At 47.2% G+C, this 17,484-nt stretch overlaps 1 long non-coding RNA gene across 1 annotated transcript in view; it reads left to right on the top strand.

The window, feature by feature from the left end:
* The window catches only part of LOC140458607 (uncharacterized), a 36,208-nt gene that overhangs the window by 14,366 nt on the left and 4,358 nt on the right, over positions 1–17,484 (top strand). The window contains exon 3 of the long non-coding RNA XR_011953606.1: positions 7,579–7,715. This is a non-coding gene — a long non-coding RNA (uncharacterized lncRNA). The remainder of the gene's footprint in view (positions 1–7,578; positions 7,716–17,484) is intronic.

Raw genomic sequence — 17,484 nt, 5'->3', positions numbered from 1 at the left:
CCTCACAGCGCCAGGGACCTGGGTTCAATTCCCGACTCAGGCGACTGTCTGTGTGGAGTTTGCACGTTCTCCCCGTGTCTGCGTGGGTTTCCTCCGGGTGCTCCGGTTTCCTCCCACAGTCCAAAGATGTGCAGGTCAGGTGAATTGGCCATTCTAAATTCCCCGTAGTGTTAGGTAAAGGGGTAAATGTAGGGGAATGGGTAGGTTGTGCTTCGGCGGGTCGGTGTGGACTTGTTGGGCCGAAGGGCCTGTTTCCACACTGTAAGTAATCTAAGTAATCCCTCGCTGTGTGTGTTTGTGTATGACCCTCTATCGCTGCGTGTGTGCATGTCCTTCCCTCCCTCACTGTATATGTGTGTGTGTGTGTGTGTGTCACTCTCTCACTGTGTGTGTGTGTGTGTGTCACTCTCTCATTGTGTGTGTGTGTGTACGTTTCACTCCCTCGCTGTTTGTGTGTCCCTTGCTCGCTGTTTGTTGTGTGTGTGTGTGTGTGTGTGTGTATCCCTCCCTCGCTGTGTGTCTGCGTGTATCCCCTTAACTGTGTGTATGTGTGCATGTCCCTCCCTCGCTTTGTGTGTGTGTGTGTGTGTGTCCGTGTCCCTCTTGCTGTGTGTGTGTGTCCCTGCCTCGCTGTGTGTGTGTATGTCCTCCCCTCACTGTGTGTGCGTGTCCTTCCCTCGCTGTGTCTGTGCGTATGCATGCCCCCCTTTGCTGTGTGTGTCCGTGTCTCTCCCTCGCTGTGTGTGTGTGTCCCTCCCTCGCTGTGTGTGTGTGTGTCCCTCCCTCGCTGTGTGTGTGTGTGTCCCTCCCTCGCTGTGTGTGTGTGTGTCCCTCCCTCGCTGTGTGTGTGTGTGTGTCCCTCCCTCGCTGTGTGTGTGTGTGTGTGTGTCCCTCCCTCGCTGTGTGTGTGTGTGTGTGTCCCTCCCTCGCTGTGTGTGTGTGTGTGTGTGTCCCTCCCTCGCTGTGTGTGTGTGCGCGTGTCCCTCCCTCGCTGTGTGTGTGCGCGTGTCCCTCCCTCGCTGTGTGTGTGCGCGTGTCCCTCCCTCGCTGTGTGTGTGCGCGTGTCCCTCCCTCGCTGTGTGTGTGCGCGTGTCCCTCCCTCGCTGTGTGTGTGTGCGTGTCCCTCCCTCGCTGTGTGTGTGCGTGTCCCTCCCTCGCTTCGTGTGTGCGTGTTGCTTCCTCGCTGTGTGTCTGCGTGTATCCCCCTCACTGTGTGTGTTTGTGTGTCGCTCCCTTGCTGTGTGTGTGTGTGTGTGTGTGTGTGTGTGTGGTCCAAAATTTGCACCATCAGTGGATTGGCCATCATAAGTTGACTGTAGTATTCAGGAATGTGTGTTTTAAGTAAGTTCACCACGAGAAATGCAGGATTTAATGTACAGGTAGAGGGGTGGGTCTGGGTAGGATGCTCTTCAGATTTTTGGAATGGACTGGTTGGGCCGAATGGCCAGGTTGCACACGATGGTGATTCTATTCAGGTTATTGTCCAGCCCTGTCAACCATCTTCGTCTATTACACTTGGCCTTATCCCCAATATTCTCCTTAACACTGTAATCTCCTCCAGACTCTAAAACACTCCTTGCCTATGTAAGCTTCTCCAGTCCTTACAAAGATCGATATGTCTGTCACCTCTTCCTGCTTTTCGAACCCTCCCTATAACTATTCCCATTTGGTACAGCACTCCCAATCATTGTTCCCTCTTGAAACTCCCATAAACATTTGTATCTCTGAAAACTCCTCTGGACTGTCTCAACTTCCCTTTGACAGTTACATGCTGAGACCTGCTCTATATCAGTGAAGTAATTAAGTCTTGGTAAAACTCACTGTTATAATCTCCCTCCAGCCTTACAGAATCGAGGTTCTGTAGAAGCTCTTTACTACCCGACAGCCATCTCTGTGTCTGTAATCTCCTCCACTCCCCATAATACATTCTCTCTGAGCTCCTCTGTAGTCCACTAAACACTCCCTAACACTGTCTGTATCTGTGTAACCTTCTCCAAAAACACAACCTTCCCTATCTGTGTAAATCCCTACAGCGGTCCCTATCCCTCTAAGCTCCGTCTAACAATACAACCCTCCATGTCTGTGTATTCACCTTCAGTCCCTACTCACCTCCCTATCTGTGAAACCTTCTCCATGCATTTTTGCTTCAGTCTCTTCAACTGTCCCTGTCAGTGTAACCTCTTCCAGATGCGAAAACTCTCCTCTTTTTGACTTACTCAGACCACACTATCTATAACCTACTCCTATCTGAGAAACCTACCTCTGCAAATTGCTCCAACTCTTCAACTCTCCATAAGCCCCGGCAGCTCTTACCTCCCTCCCTATCTACCAAATCTCTTCCAGTCCCTAAACACCACCAGTCTGTGGAGACCTGACCACCATCCCTATCAGTGTAATCCTCTCAGGTCTCTGCAGTAATCCTGATCTGTCGAACTCACTCCATGCCTGTGCCTCTCCCAATCCAGTCCCTGCAGAACCCACTATCTATTTACCACCCTCCTGTCACTATCACCCCCATGTCAATGTAAGCTCCTTCTGTGTCTCCACCATCTACCCATCTCCATAACCTTGTCCAGCTCTTACACCACTGTCTGTTTAAACGTCACCTTCCTCTACAACTTCCTCCTGTTTGTGCTATGCTCCCTTATCTGTGAAACTGTTTCTGACTAAAATTGTTATTCCAGTCTCTGAAAAGAAATCCAGATTCCACAGCCTCCATAACCCCCAGAACCTAAGCCTTCCTGTGTCTATAAACATCTTCAGTCACGACTACCCTCCATATCTCTGTTTGTTCTTCCAGTCGATACAAACCTCTTTATCTCTGTAATCTGCTCAGCTCCCTAAAACAGTCCCTGCCTGTGATCCAGCCCTGGCCTACAAACATCCTTATCCCTGTAAACTTCTCCATCCCTCCCAACATTCCCAACCCCATGAACCCATCAGCCCTACAGCTCTCCACATTTCTGTAACCTCCTGTGGGTCTATGGTCCTCCTTCCCTGTGAAACCACCTCCAGTCCCCACATCCCTCCCAGTCTGGGTCCTCTGCTCCAGATCAGACCATTGCTGTCTCTGTAAACACCTGCACTCCCGAAAACTCTTCCCATTTGTGTAACCTCGTTCAGACCCCATACTCTCCAGCTTCCTGAATCCTCTTCATGCCACTGCAACTAAAACTACGTGTTCATGTAATATCCACCAGTGCTTACACCCTCCCCAACTCAGTAACCACTTGCAGCCCTAACAAAGCACCTAAATTGTGAAACCTCTCATTTCCTTACAATCCTCCCTCCCTCCCTCCCTCCACAAATGCCTTCATCACCATGAAACCTCACAATTACTGAAGCCTCCTTTTGGCACTGCAGACCTCGTAATGTCTGCAAAATCCTCCTGTCCTGATATCGCTCCCTATCTCTGTAACCCCCCACCACCCTCCAGTGCCCTTCTGGGGAACATGGCAGAGGAGGGAAGATTTGTAAAGTCCAAACCATGTTACGGAGGTAGAATTCTGGGAATTACAGATTTGGTCGAATGTCTGTGGTGTGCAGATTATGGGAGAGGACTCTAAAGACAGGATTTATGACTACTTGGAAAACCATAGTTAAATTAGCTACAGTCAGTATGGGTTTGTGAGGGGTCAGGTCATGCCTCACAAACCTTATTGAATTCTTTGAGGAAATGACAGACTATGTTGATGGCTTATTCAGAAAAGAAGGAAAATTGGTATACAGGGAAATCTGTCTGTCTGGATACAGGATTGGATGGCCTAGAGAAGACAGAGTGTGGCAGCAGATGGACTGAGCCTGGAGCTCAGTGACCAGTGGGGTTCTGTATCAATCAGCTCTGGGACTCTGCTCTCTGTGATTTTTATAAATGGCTTGGATGTGGATGTTTGAGAGTGGGTTAGTAAGTTTGCCAATAACATGAAGGTTGGTGGAGTGGTGGGGAATGTGGAGGGCTGTTGGAGGCTGGAATAGGACATTGACAGGACGCAGAGCTGGGCTGGAAGTGGCAGATGGAGTTCAAACTGGAAAAGTGTGAAGGGACTCATTCTGGAAGGTCGAATTTGAATACAGAATACAGGGTGAAATGCAGAATACTTGGCAGTGCGCAGGAACAGGGATCATGGGGTCCGTGTCCATAGATCCCTCAAAATCGCCACGCACGTTGGTAGGGTTGTTAAAAAGGCATATGTTGGGTTGGCTCCCCTTAGAAGGGGATTGACTGTAAGAGCCGTGAGGTTTTACTGCATCTTTATAGCGTCCTGGTGAGACCACACTTGGAATATTGTGTTCAGTTCTGGTCCCCTGTTTACAGGAAGGCTGTGCAAGTTTTAGAGAGCGTACACAGGAGATTTACCAAGATGCTGCCTGTAATGGAGGGCAGTTCTTACGGAGAAAGGTTGAGGGAGCTAATGCTTTTTTCATTGGAGAAGGGGGAGGGGCAACTTTGTGGAGGTGAACAAGATGATGAGAGGCACAGAGAGAGTGAATAGTCAGAGACGTTTCCTCCTGTGGTATAAATGGCTATTACAAGGGGGTGTAATTTTAAGGTGAATGGAGGATGGATAAGAGGATAGAGAATGGTAGGTGGTTGGAATGCACTGCCAATGGTGGTAGTAAAATTAGACACATCTGGGACATTTAATAGACTGTTGGACAGACACATGGATAATAGTAAAATGAAGGGTATGTAGTTTACTTTGATCTTACAGTTGGATAAAAGGTTGGTATGAAATCATGGCCGAAGGGTCTTGGGAGAACTGTTCTGCGGTCTGTGTTCTGTCTGGTAAACTGGGTAATAAGTTCAAATCAGTGTAAAATGGTATGGCATTCAGGAGGAGCTAGTGAACTGGATACAAAATTTGCTTGATGGTAGGAGCCAGAGGGTGATGGGAGGCATGTTGTTTTTCTGACTGGAGGCATGGGGCCAGCGGTGCAGTGGGTCCCCTGTTGTTTGTCATTTGGATAAATGGTTTGGATGGGAATATAGGTTTCGTGGTAAGTAATTGTTTTGGGTGACACTGAAAGTGGACAGTGAAGAAGGTTATCTATGATACAACAGGATGAACAGTACTGCTGGGATAGTGGGATGAAGAATAGCAGATGGAGTTTAATTAGATAAAGGTGAGGTGTTCCATTTTGGTGAAACCAACCAGGGTGGGACTTGTACAGTTAATGTTCGGGCCCTGGGTAGTGTTATCAGTTAGAGACTCTGGGATGCAGGTACACAGTTCTTTGAATGTGGTGTCACAGGTAGACAGGCTGGTGAAGCAGGCATTTGGGATGGTTACCTTCATTGGGGAGAGCATAAAGAGCAAGAGTTGGGATGTCATGTTGTGGCTGTAAAAGACATTGGTGGGGCCACCATAAGAAACATTGTTGATCAGATTCACTGGTTCACTAACCTCCTTTAGGGAAGGTCATCAAATATTCTAACCTGGTCTGGCTGACATGTGACTCCAGACCCACAGCAATATGGCTGACTCTGAGCTACCCTCTGGGTAATTAGCAGAGGGGTCAAAGAACGTTGTTCCAGGCAGTGACACCCACATCCCATGAATGAATATATAAAAATACCTATGTCCCTCCCTACCTCTGCAAACCCCTCCAGCTGCAGCAATCCGTACTGGCTTTGTAACACCGTTCAGACCCTGACCACACTCTGTAACACTCTCACCACCTCCAGAACCTTCACCTCTCCATGTTCCTATCGTGTCAATGAACCCTGACCGTGGTTCCCCTTCCCACAGCCCTCCTCCTGCGAGCAGACCCATTGCAATCCACTAACATTTACTCCTAAAGCACACTCTCACTTCAGGATTTGAAGTACTTTTTTGTGATGTTCTCAGCCTCATAATCTAATATGATTCCCTTTGTCCTGAGTGAGGGATCAGTGGGAATTTCTTGCTGAGATTTTTACTGTTTCAATTCAATGTCCTTTTGTTGAGTATTTTGCATTGTTCCTTCAAATGTTTTCCACTGTTCAGTTACAGACACATATTTCAGTCTGTTTAGCCTGTTTACCTTGGTCAGTTCTCCTCTCAAACTCATGTCATTGGCTATTTTTGTTTCTAGCTGTAGCTTGTCGTTTCTGTCATTCACTTTAAAACTTGATATTTATTTAAACTGCACTTTATCACAATTTCCTGAAGGATCTCTGCAGGTGACATTACTCATTCACTAAGTTTCATCACATGGTCGCTCTGCGATAGTTATGTCCCTTAACAGTTGCACAATGTTTTTTTCAAAGAAACACTGAAAAGAAATTAACCGAACTCCTCTTCCATTATCAATGTTGACCGTGTGTTTGTCCCAGATTATACAAACATTGAAGTTTTCCAAAATTATCACAATGCCTTTGTTTAAAAAATTCCAATGAGTTTCTGTTTAATACAGTGATGAGCAATGAAAAGCTGTTCGGTGGCTAAAACTGTTCTGCTGCTTGTGTCCTTGGCAAGTAGTAGCCAGAATTTACATTCAGAGTGACTCTACTTCATGATCTGAGGCCAAATGCTTTCTCTGTAATGCCTTTGGTATCCATTATTGTTAGCGTTGTCCGTTTTGCCTGAGTTTGCACAAGATTACGAACCACTGAATATTTTTTGTTCACCCTGTATCCATGTCTCCCTGGTGTCTAAATCTCTTTTATCCCTGTGTCACAAATCCATCAACCTTATTTCAGCAACATTGTCCGTTCCAAAAAAAAACAATATATACTCTCTTCCACAATTTTCTGTCACAAATCTATTTGCTGATGTACAATTTTAATTAAACTCTGTCCCATCCTGTTCCTTTCTGCTTGTCTTCAGCCACATTCCCATGCTGTTCCATTGCTTCACCTTTTCCCTTTGGATTTGGAAAGCTCCTTTCACCTGCATCCTCTCTGTCAGTTTAATGCCCTGTCCATAAACCTACCGACATGATTGGCCAGGACACTGGTCCCAGCACAGTTCAAGGGGGACCATCCTAATAGATTTTTTTTAAAAATCAGGTATGGGATGTGTGAGTCTCTGGCTGACCAGCCTTTCTTGCCCAGTCCGAGAAGCCCTTGAACTGAGTGACTTGCTCGGCCATTTCAGAGGGGAATTGAGAGGCAAACCCTTTGCTGTGGGGATGTCGTGCAGACCACGTGAGGATGGGCAGATGTCCTTCTCTAAAGGACAAGTGTTTGGATTTGTTGTACATCAGTAATGGGCTCATACTTATTTGTGGATTGTTAATTATTATTTTTAGAATGATTGATTTCAAATGTCACCTTTTCAGATGGTGGGATTCAATCCTGCCTCCCCTGAACATTAGCTGAGGTTTTGGATACATTCTCTCGCAATAACACCACGAGGCCATTACTTCACCTGCTCACTGGGTGCTCATCCCTGAGCACTGATACCAGGGCATCATGAAGCTAAACCCAATCTTCCGACATAATTGTGTGATCCTGACATCTTCCAACAATCTGGGTCTATTACTTAATATCGCTCCATTTTCCAGATCTTGGTGGAACTCAGTGCCATTCTCCATGTGTAACCCTCACTGCATCTGTTTAATTTCCCATTCTGTCTATTTCTCGGTCTCCTGTAGGTACTCAGGAAAGTCCTGACTCAATAGTCTTCCCAGCTGCTGGGTGGATCGTCCATCACCTCATTGAACGCAGTTGGTCTGCCAGATAGAGACAAAGGGAAAGGAGATCTGGAACCTTCAATAAATCCTGTAGTGAGGTAAGGTCACCCATAGTGCACAGAGCAAAGGACAATGAGAGGGCTCCAAACATCTGTTAACACAACATGACATAGATACAGTGCTGGAGGGGAGTACAGTACACACACACACCCCACAGGCTCAATCACCACCCCAATGTAAGTTCTGTTATATTAAAACTCCCTACTCTGCAACAGTGTATCTATGACATGTCTTGTGGTCCAGTGTCTTCGAAAATTTTTAGTTCCTATAACAGATCCTATCGCTGTAACCTCCTCCCTTCCCGATAGTCCCTCCACATATTTGAAATGTACTGCATTCCAGACTACCATCCCTATCCCTGTAACTTGATTCAGTGTCTACAACATGCCTTATCTCGGTAGTCTCCTCCTCCAATAAGGTAAAAACAAGGACTACAGATGCTGGAAACCAGAGTCTAGATTAGAGTGCTGCTGGAAAAGCACGGCAGGTCAGGCAGCATTCGAGGAGCAGGAAAATCGGTGTTTTGGGCAAAAGCCCTTCATCAGGAACTGAGGCGGGGAGCCTGCAGAGAGGGGGATGGGGATGGGAGAAAGTAACATAGAGTACAATAGGTGAATGGGATGGGGAAGAAGGTGATAGATCAGAGAGGAGGGTGGGGGAAGGTAGCAAAGAGTACAGTGGGTGAATGGGGTTGGGGATGGGGGTGATAGGTCAGAGCCGAGGGTGGAATGTATAGGTGGGAAGGGAGATAGGCAATTAGGACAGGTCATGAGAGCAGTGTTGAGCTGGAAGGCTGGAGGTGGGGTGAGATGGGGGAAGGGGAAATGAGGAAACTGGTGAAGTCCACATTGATGCCCTGGAGTTGAAGTGTTCTGAGGCAGAAGGTGAGGCGTTCTTCCTCCAGGCGTTGGGTGTTGAGGAAGTGGTGGTGGAGGAAGCCCAGGACCTGCATGTCCTCGGCAGAGTGGGAGGGGGAGTTGAAATGTTGGGTCACAAGGAGGTGGGGTTGATTGGTGCGGGTGTACCAGAGATATTCCCTAAAGTGCTCTGCTAGGAGGTGTCCAGTCTCCCCAATGTAGAGGAGACCGCATCGGGAGCAACGGATACAATAAATGATATTGGTGGATGTGTAGGTAAAACTTTGGATGTGGAAGGCTCCTTTGGGGCCTTGGATGGTTGTGAGGGGAGAGGTGTGGGCGCAGGTTTTGCAATTCCTGCAGTGGCAGGAGAAGGTGCCAGGAAGGGATGGTGGGTTTTTGGGGGGCGTGGTACTGACCAAGTAGTCACGGAGGGAATGGTCTTTGCGGAAAGTGGAGAGGGGTGTGGAGGGAAATGTATTGCTGGTGGTGGGGTCCGTTTGGAGGTGGCGGAAATGTCGGCGGATGATTTGGTTTATGCAAAGATTGGTAGGGTGGAAGGTGAGCACCAGGGACGTTCTGTCCTTGTTCTGGTTGGAGGGATGGGGTTTGAAGGTGGAGGGCCGGGATGTGGACGAGATGCGTTGGAGGGCATCTTTAACCACGTGGGAAAGGAAATTCCTTACTCTAAAGAAGGAGGCTATCTGGTGTGTTCTGTGGTGGAACTGGCCCTCCTGGGAGCAGGTACAGCGGAGGAGGAGGAATTGGGAATAGGGGTTGGGAATTTTGCAGGCCGTAGAGTGGGAAGATATGTAATCTAGTTAGCTGTGGGAGTCGGTAGGTTTGTAAAAAATGTCGGTGTCCAGTCGGTTGTCATTAATGGGGATGGAGAGGTCCAGGACGGGGAGGGAGGTGTCAGAGATGGTCCAGGTAAATTGAAGGTCAGGGTGGAATGTGTTTGTGAAGTTGATGAATTGCTCAAACTCCTCGAGGGATTACGAGGTGGTGCCAATGCAGTCATCAGTGTAGTGGAGGAAGACGTGGGGAGTAGTGCCATTGTAACTACGGAAAATGGACTGTTCTACGTAGCCAACAAAGAGACAGGCATAGCTGGGGCCCATACGGGTGCCCATGGCTACGCCTTTGGTCTGGAGGAAGTGGGAGGATTTGAAGGAAAAATTGTTAAGGGTGAGGACAAATTCAGCCAAATGATTGAAAGTATCGGTGGAAGGGTACTGTTGTGGATTGCGGGAGATAAAATAACGGAGGGCTTGGAGGTCCTGGTCATGGTGGATGGAGGTGTCGAGGGATTGGATATCCATTGTGAAGATGAGGCGTTGGGGGCCAGGGAAACGGAAGTCTTGGAGGAGTGGAGGGTGTGAGTGGTGTCTTGAACGAATGTGGGTAATTCCTGGATTGGGGGACAGGAAAATGTCGGGGTAGGCAGACATGAGTTCGGTGGGGTAGGAGCATGCTGAGACAATGGGTCGGCCAGGGTGGTCAGGCTTGTGGATCTTGGGAAGGAGGTAGAACCGGGCAGTGGGGGATCCCGACAATGAGGTTGGAAGCTGTGGGTGGGAGATCTCCTCCTGAGGTGATGAGGTTCTGTCTGCTCTGGGAGATGACGGTTTGGTGATGGGAGGTGGGTCATGGGAGAGGGGGTGGTAGGAGGAGGTGTCTTTGAGTTGGCATCATGGCTTCAGTGGTGTCGAGGTCAGTGCACCAGACTACCACTGCACCCCCTTTATCTGCTGGTTTGATGGTGAGGTCGGTATTGGAGCAGAGGAAGTGGAGGGCTGCACGTTGTAAGGGTGAGAGGTTGGAGTGGGGGAGGGGGTAGATAGGATAAGGCAGTTAATGTCTCGGTGGAAGTTGGAACTGAAGAAATCGCAGGCAGGTAATAGGCCAGCGCGGGGTGTCCAGGTGGATGGTGTGAATTGGAGGCTGGCAAAGGGGTCCTCAGAAAATAGGCGGGAGTCTTCATTGTAAAAGTAAGCTCTGAGGCGGAGGGGGTGGAAGACGTGTTCGATGTCACGGCGTGTATTAAATTCATTGATGTGTGGACGGAGGGTGGGGGGATAAAGGTGAGGCCTTTGCTGAGGACTGATCATTCGTCCTCAGTGAGGGGGAGGTCAGAGGGAATGGTGAAAACTTGGCAGGACTGGGAGCTGGGACCAGGCGTTGGTGTGGAGCTGGGGGAGGTGACGGAGCCTGTAACTGGAGTGGGTGTGGTGTTAGGGGGAGTGGGGATGGAGTCATGAGCAGGGGTGGTGTTTCCCTCAGGGTTCTGGGGGCAGGGATTGTGACGGAGGGACCTGGGCGTGGTGTCAGCAGAATGCAGTTGAGTGGCGTTGGTGGGGGCGCAAATGGTGGCAAACACGGGGTCACATGCACACAAGTGAATGGGGACACACGTACACAGCGAGGGGGGACACACGCACACATCGGGGGGGGGCAGTGGGGGGGGCTTGGAAGTCACTGAGTGTGTGACATCAGTGATGATGTGAGGGGTGGAAGTGATGTCACTTGTGGTGTATGAGGAATTGTGAGGGGCGGAACTGGCATTTACTTTATTTTAACCAATAATTTCCTGTCACAAATCTGTTTGACAATGTCGTATTTTTATTAAACTCAGTCCCTTACTGTTTCTTTTGGTCTTCATTCACATCTCCATGGTGTTCCAATATTTCAACCTTTCTCTTTGGACTTGGGAATTTCCATTCACCTCAGACCCTTTTCCCCCTTCTCATCTGTGTCCATTTATAGCACACTGCATAATCCTGGTACCAGAGGAGCCTATCCCAATAAAATAGCTCAGTCCTCCCTGAGTACTGGTAGCAGTGCTCACTGGTCAGAACCACTTCTGATGATACCATTGTGTGATCCTGATACATTCCTGCACTCTGCTGATATCATTGTCTCTCTCCATGTGATATCCCTCACTGTGTGCGTCTAATTGCTGCCTCTGTCAGTGTCTCTCACTCTTGCAGCTACTCCAGATCCTGAGCCAACAGCATTCTCCACTCCAGAGGGAAGCAACTGCACAGGCCATGGATGGAGACTGGGAATTTCCAGATCTCTGTGGGACTCAGTGCCATTCTCCATGTGTAACCTTCATTGCATTAGTCTAATTTCCCATTCTGTCCACTTCTCTCTCTCCTGTAGGTATTCCTAATGTCCCTGACTCAGCAGAATTCCCAATTCCTGTCTCGTCCATCACACATTGAAGACAGTTGGTCAGCCAGAGAGAGATGGAGAGTGAGATCTGGAGCCTTCAGTAAATCCTGCAGCCGGGAAGATCACTCGCAGTAAACAGCACAGGGAGGAGTTAGTGGACTTTAATTCAGATACTGAGGGGATGATGTTGGAACAATGCTGGGCAAGGAACATGAGAAAGTTCTCAGGCTTCATTATCACCATCTTGTCTGTAAATTCATCTGTTCCACAGAACCCTCCCTATGTCTGTCAGTTTCTCCATTGTCTGTTTCATCGATACCACTTCCCCTATCTCTATCAGCCCCTACAATCCTACCTATCCCTTTAAACTCCTCATATCAATAAAACTCTCCAAGTTTCTGCCTTTGCCTTTAATCCCGGGTTCTGTCACATCTCTCCTTAACTGAAGAAAAACAACTCTTCAGTTCCTTATGCCGTCCTGGTCAGTGTAGTCCTTTCCAGACCTGAGAAACCTCCCTGTCTTTGTGACCTTTTTGAACTCCTACTACCTTCATGATCTCTGTAACCTTCCCGTCACGACAACAAAAAAACTCTGTACCTTAGTAACCTCCTCCAGCTGTTAGACTCCTCCTTGTCTCTGGGCACAAAGCAGAGTGACCCTGCTTCTCTCATAAATTAGTTTCTGCATTTCTAATGATGACTATGAACTCTTCCTGTCTCTAAAATGCACTCAGTCTCTGTAAACTCTGCTGGTCCCGAATGATGTAATTTCCTTCGGTAACTACAAACCTTTATAGCTTTAGTCTCCCCCAGACGCGACCACACAGTTTATTTTTATAACCTCTATGAGTGATAGAGTCGTAGAGATGTACAGCACAGAAACAGACCCTTCGGTCCAACCCGTCCATGCCGACCAGATATCCCAACCCAATCTCGTCCCACCTGCCAGCACCCGGCCCATATTCCTCCAAACCCTTCCTATTCATATACCCATCCAAATGCCTCTTAAATGTTGCAATTGTACCATCCTCCACCACATCCTCTGGCAGCTCGTTCCATACACGTACCACTCTCTGCGTGAAAAAGTTGCTCCTTCGGTCTCTTTTATATCTTTCCCCTCTCACCTTAAACCTATGCCCTCCAGTTCTGGACTCCCTGACACAAGGGAAAAGACTTTGTCTATTTATGCTATCCTATCCATGCCCCTCATAATTTTGTAAACCTTTGTAAGGTCACCCCTCAGCCTCCGACGCTCCAGGGAAAACCACCCCAGCCTGTTCAGCCTCTCCCTGTAGCTCAAATCCTCCAATCCTGGCAACATCCTTGTAAATCTTTTCTGAACCGTTTCAAGTTTCACAACATCTTTCCGATAGGAAGGAGACCAGAATTGCTCAAAATATTCCAACAGTGGCCAAACCAATGTGCTGTACAGCCACAACATGACCTCCCATCTCCTGTACTTAATACTCTGACCAATAAAGGAAAGCATACCAAATGTCGCCTTCACTATCCTATCTACCTGCGACTCTACTTTCAAGGAGCTATGAACTTGCACTCCAAGGTCTCTTTGGTCAGCAATACTCCCGAGGACTTTACCATTACGTGGTAAAGTCCTGCTAAGACTTGCTTTCCCAAAATGCCGCACATCGCATTTATCTCAAATAAACTCCATCTGCCAGTTAGCACATTGGCCCATCTGGTCCAGATCCTGTTGTAACCCTCTTCACTGTCCACTACACCTCCAATTTTGGTGTCATCTGTAAACTTACTAACTGTACCTCTTATGCTCACATCCAAATCATTAATGTAAATGACAAAAAGTAGAGGGCCCAACACTGATCCTTGTGGCACTCCACTGGTCACAGGCCTCCAGTCTGAAAAACAACCCTCCACCACCACTCTCTGTCTTCTACCTTTGAGCCAGTTCTGTATCCAAATGGCTACTTTTCCCTGTATTCCATGAGTTCTAACCTTGATAATCAGCCTCCCATGGGGAACCTTGTCGAATGCCTCACTGAAGTCCATATAGATCACATCTATCATCTGCTCTCCTCAATATTCTTTGTTACTTCTTCAAAAAACTCAATCAAGTTTATGAGACATGATTTCCCACGCACAAAGCCATGTCGACTATTCCTAATCAGTCCTTGCCTTTCCAAATACATGTGCATTTTGTCCCTCAGGATTCCCTCCAACAACTTGCCCACCGCCTAGTTCAGGCTCAACGCTCTATCATTCCCTAGCTTGACCGTACCACCCTTCTTAAACAGTGGCACCACGTTTGCCAACCTCCAGTCTTCTGGCACCTCACCTGTGATTATTGATGATACAAATATCTCAGCAAGAGGCCCAGTAATCAGTTCTCTAGCTTCCTACAGAGTTCTCGGGTACACCTGATCAGTTCCTGGGGATTTATTCACCTTTTACCATTTCAAGACATCCTGCACTTCCTTCTCTGTATATCTGGATGTTTTGCAAGATGTCACCATCGATTTCCCTACAGTTTATATCTTCCATATGCATTTCCACAGTAAATACTGATGCAAAATATTCATTTAGTATCTCCCCCATTTTCTGCGGCTCCACACAAAGGCCGCCTTACTGATCTTTGTGGGGCCCTATTGTCTCCCTAGTTACCCTTTTTTCCTTAATATATTTGTAAAATCCCTTTGCATTCTTCTTAATTCTATTTGTCAGACCTATCTCATGTCCGCGTTTTGCCCTCCTGATTTCCCTCTTAAGTATATTCCTATTTCCTTTATACTCTTCTAAGGATTCACTCGATCTATTCTGTCTATACCTGACATATGCTTCCTGCTTTTTCTGAACCAAACACTCAATTTCTTTAGTCATCCAGAATTCCCAATAATTACCAGCCTTCCCTTTCACCCTGACAGGAATATACTTTCTCTGGATTCTTGTTATCTCATTTCTGAAGGCTTCTCATTTTCCAGCTGTCCCTTTCGCTGCGAACATCTGCCTCCAATCAGCTTTCAAAAGATCTTGCCATATACCGTCAAAATTGGCCTTGCTCCAATTTAGAACATCAACTTGTAGATCTGGTCTATCCTTTTCCATCATTATTTTAAAACAAATAGAATTATGGTCGCTGTCCCCAAAGTGCTCCCCCACTGACACCTCAGTCACCTGCCCTGCCTTATTTCCCAAGAGTAGGTCAAGTTTTGCACCTTCTCTAGTCGGTACATCCACATACTGAATCAGAAAATGTTCTTGTACACACTTAAGAAATTCCTCTTCATCTAAATCTTTAACACTATGGCAGTCCCAGTCGATGTTTGGAAAGTGAAAATCCCCTACCATACCTATCCTATTATTCTTACAGATTGCTGAGATCTCCTTACAAGTTTGTTTGACAATTTCCTTTTGACTATTGGGGGGTCTGTAATACAATCCTAATAAACTGATCATCCCTTTCTTATTTCTCAGTTCCACCCAAATAACTTCCCTGGTTGTATTTCTGGGAATATCCTTCCTCAGCACAGCTGTAATGCTATCCCTTATCAAAAATGCCACTCCCCTCCTCTCTTGCCTCCCTTTCTATCCTTCCTGTAGCATTTGTAACGTGGAACATTAAGCTGCCAGTCCTGCCCATCCCTGAGCCATGTTTTTGTAATTGCTATGAGATCCCAGTCCCATGTTCCTAACCATGCCCTGAGTTAATCTGCCTTCCCTGTTAGGCCCCTTGCATTGAAATAAATGCAGTTTAATTTATTAGTCCTACCTTGTCCCTACCTGTCCTGAATGTTTGACTCACTTCTGTTCTCAGCTGTACCTGTCTCAGATCAAACTCCCAAATCCTCCCTGTGATTGTTATCACGTCCCATCCCTGCATTCCTCCAAATCCCTGTAAAGTCCTCCCATTCCTAAAACCCGCCCTGTATCTGTCACCTGTCCCAGCTTCCACAACCCTCCCTATATCTGAAAGACACCCCCCCCCCACCCCCCCACCACCACCCCATCCCAGTTACTACAGCCCGCTGTATCACTAAATGCCAGTAGTCACGATAATATCAGAGTAAGGTGTGAAAGCAGGAATACTGTACTGGGTAAAATGATCAGTCGTGATCATATTGAATGGTGGGACCGACTCTGTGGTCAAATGGCTGATACCTGCTCTTCTTTCCTGTGCTTCTCTATAAACTTACTATCTATATAACCTCCTTCAGTCCCCACAGCCCTCCCTATCTCCATAAACTCCTTCAGTCCCCACGACTCTTCCTATCTATGTAACCTGAATCATTCCCCACAAACCTCCCTAACTCCATAAACTCCAAAAGGCCCCACGACCCTCCCCATCTCCTTAATCTCATTCTGACCCAACGACCCTCCCGTTCAGAGTAACCTCCTTCAATCCCCATGATCCTCCTGATCTGGGCAACCTCCTTCAGACCCAACAGCCCTGCAGATCTCTTTGGCCCCTTTCAGGCCCGACATCACTCCCTATCTCCAGAATGTCCTTCAGTCACCACGACCCTCCTTATTTCCAAAACATCTATTACCTGTTGAACCTGTAAGCTACCTTTGTCAGATTGATAAACATGAACTCCCATAACCCTTTCTGCTGCCAGTCTGAAACCAAATCGTGTTAACCTGACAGGAGGTTGTGAGCTGAAATATGTTTGAAATGATATGTCAATGAACAATAACTGGACCCTTAGAAACACTTTTAATAAAAAGAGAATGTGTTTTTTAACCTGTTGGATTTTATTTTTATTGGTGTGAATATAAATGGCAGAATAGATACGGGTGTAGGAACGGCTGTACCGAGGATACTGTTTATTTGAATTTTCAGAAACCTTTACACAAGTTTCACTAAAGGCTAAAGAGTAACTTGGTAGAGAATAGGGCACCTTAACTGTCAGGAGGTGGGTGAGATATTAGACAAAATAGTGTTGTTAGCATTTACTGTGGAGAAAGACATGGAAGCTCGGGAACTTGGGGAAATAAATAGTGATGTCTTGTAAAGAATCCTCAACAGAGAAGAAAAAGTGCTGGAATCTTAAAACAAATAAAGGTAGATCAATCCTCAGTAGCTCATTAGGTTTATCCTTGAATATTCATGGGAAGTCAGGGAAGAGGTTTCAGTGACCCCAACAGAGATATTGATATTATCAACAGACACAATGAGTTACCGGAAGATTGGAGGGTGGCTAATGCTGTTCCATCACTTAAGGTCTGCAGGGAGCAGCCAGGAAATCACAGCCCAGTGAGCCAATGCTGGGTAAGTTGTTCGAGGAGATTCTGAGAGAAAAGAGCTACATATATTTGGAAAGGCAAGGGCTGATGAGAGATAGTCAGCATGGCTTTGTGAGTGGGAAACCGTGTTTCACAAACCGGATTGACTCTTCGAGGAGTTGACCAAGCAATAGATGAAGGCAGAGCAGTCAGCGTTGTCTACATGAACTTCAGCAAAGCATTTGACAAGGTTCCAAGGGATGTAGAACATCTAGTCAAGAGGAAGAAGGAAGCTAACTTAAGTTTGAGGAACCAAGGATCAGAAGCTCTAGAGAGTTACATGGGGTAGCACGATGGCTCAGTGGTTAGCACTGCTGCCTCACAGCACTAGGGACACGATTTCAATTCCAGCCCCAGGCGACTGTCTGTGTGGAGTTTGCACATTCTCTCCATGTCTGAATGGGTTTCCGACAGGTGCTCCGGTTTCCACCCACAGCCCAAAGATGTGCAGGTTAGGTGAATCAGCCATGCGTTGTTCAAGAAAGGGAATAGAGATAATCCTGGGAATCACAGACCT

The sequence above is a fragment of the Chiloscyllium punctatum genome, chromosome 33 (genome assembly GCF_047496795.1).
Source record: "Chiloscyllium punctatum isolate Juve2018m chromosome 33, sChiPun1.3, whole genome shotgun sequence".
In the NCBI taxonomy this organism is placed as follows: Eukaryota; Metazoa; Chordata; class Chondrichthyes; order Orectolobiformes; family Hemiscylliidae; genus Chiloscyllium; species Chiloscyllium punctatum.
This window is presented reverse-complemented; position numbering and strand designations above follow the sequence as displayed.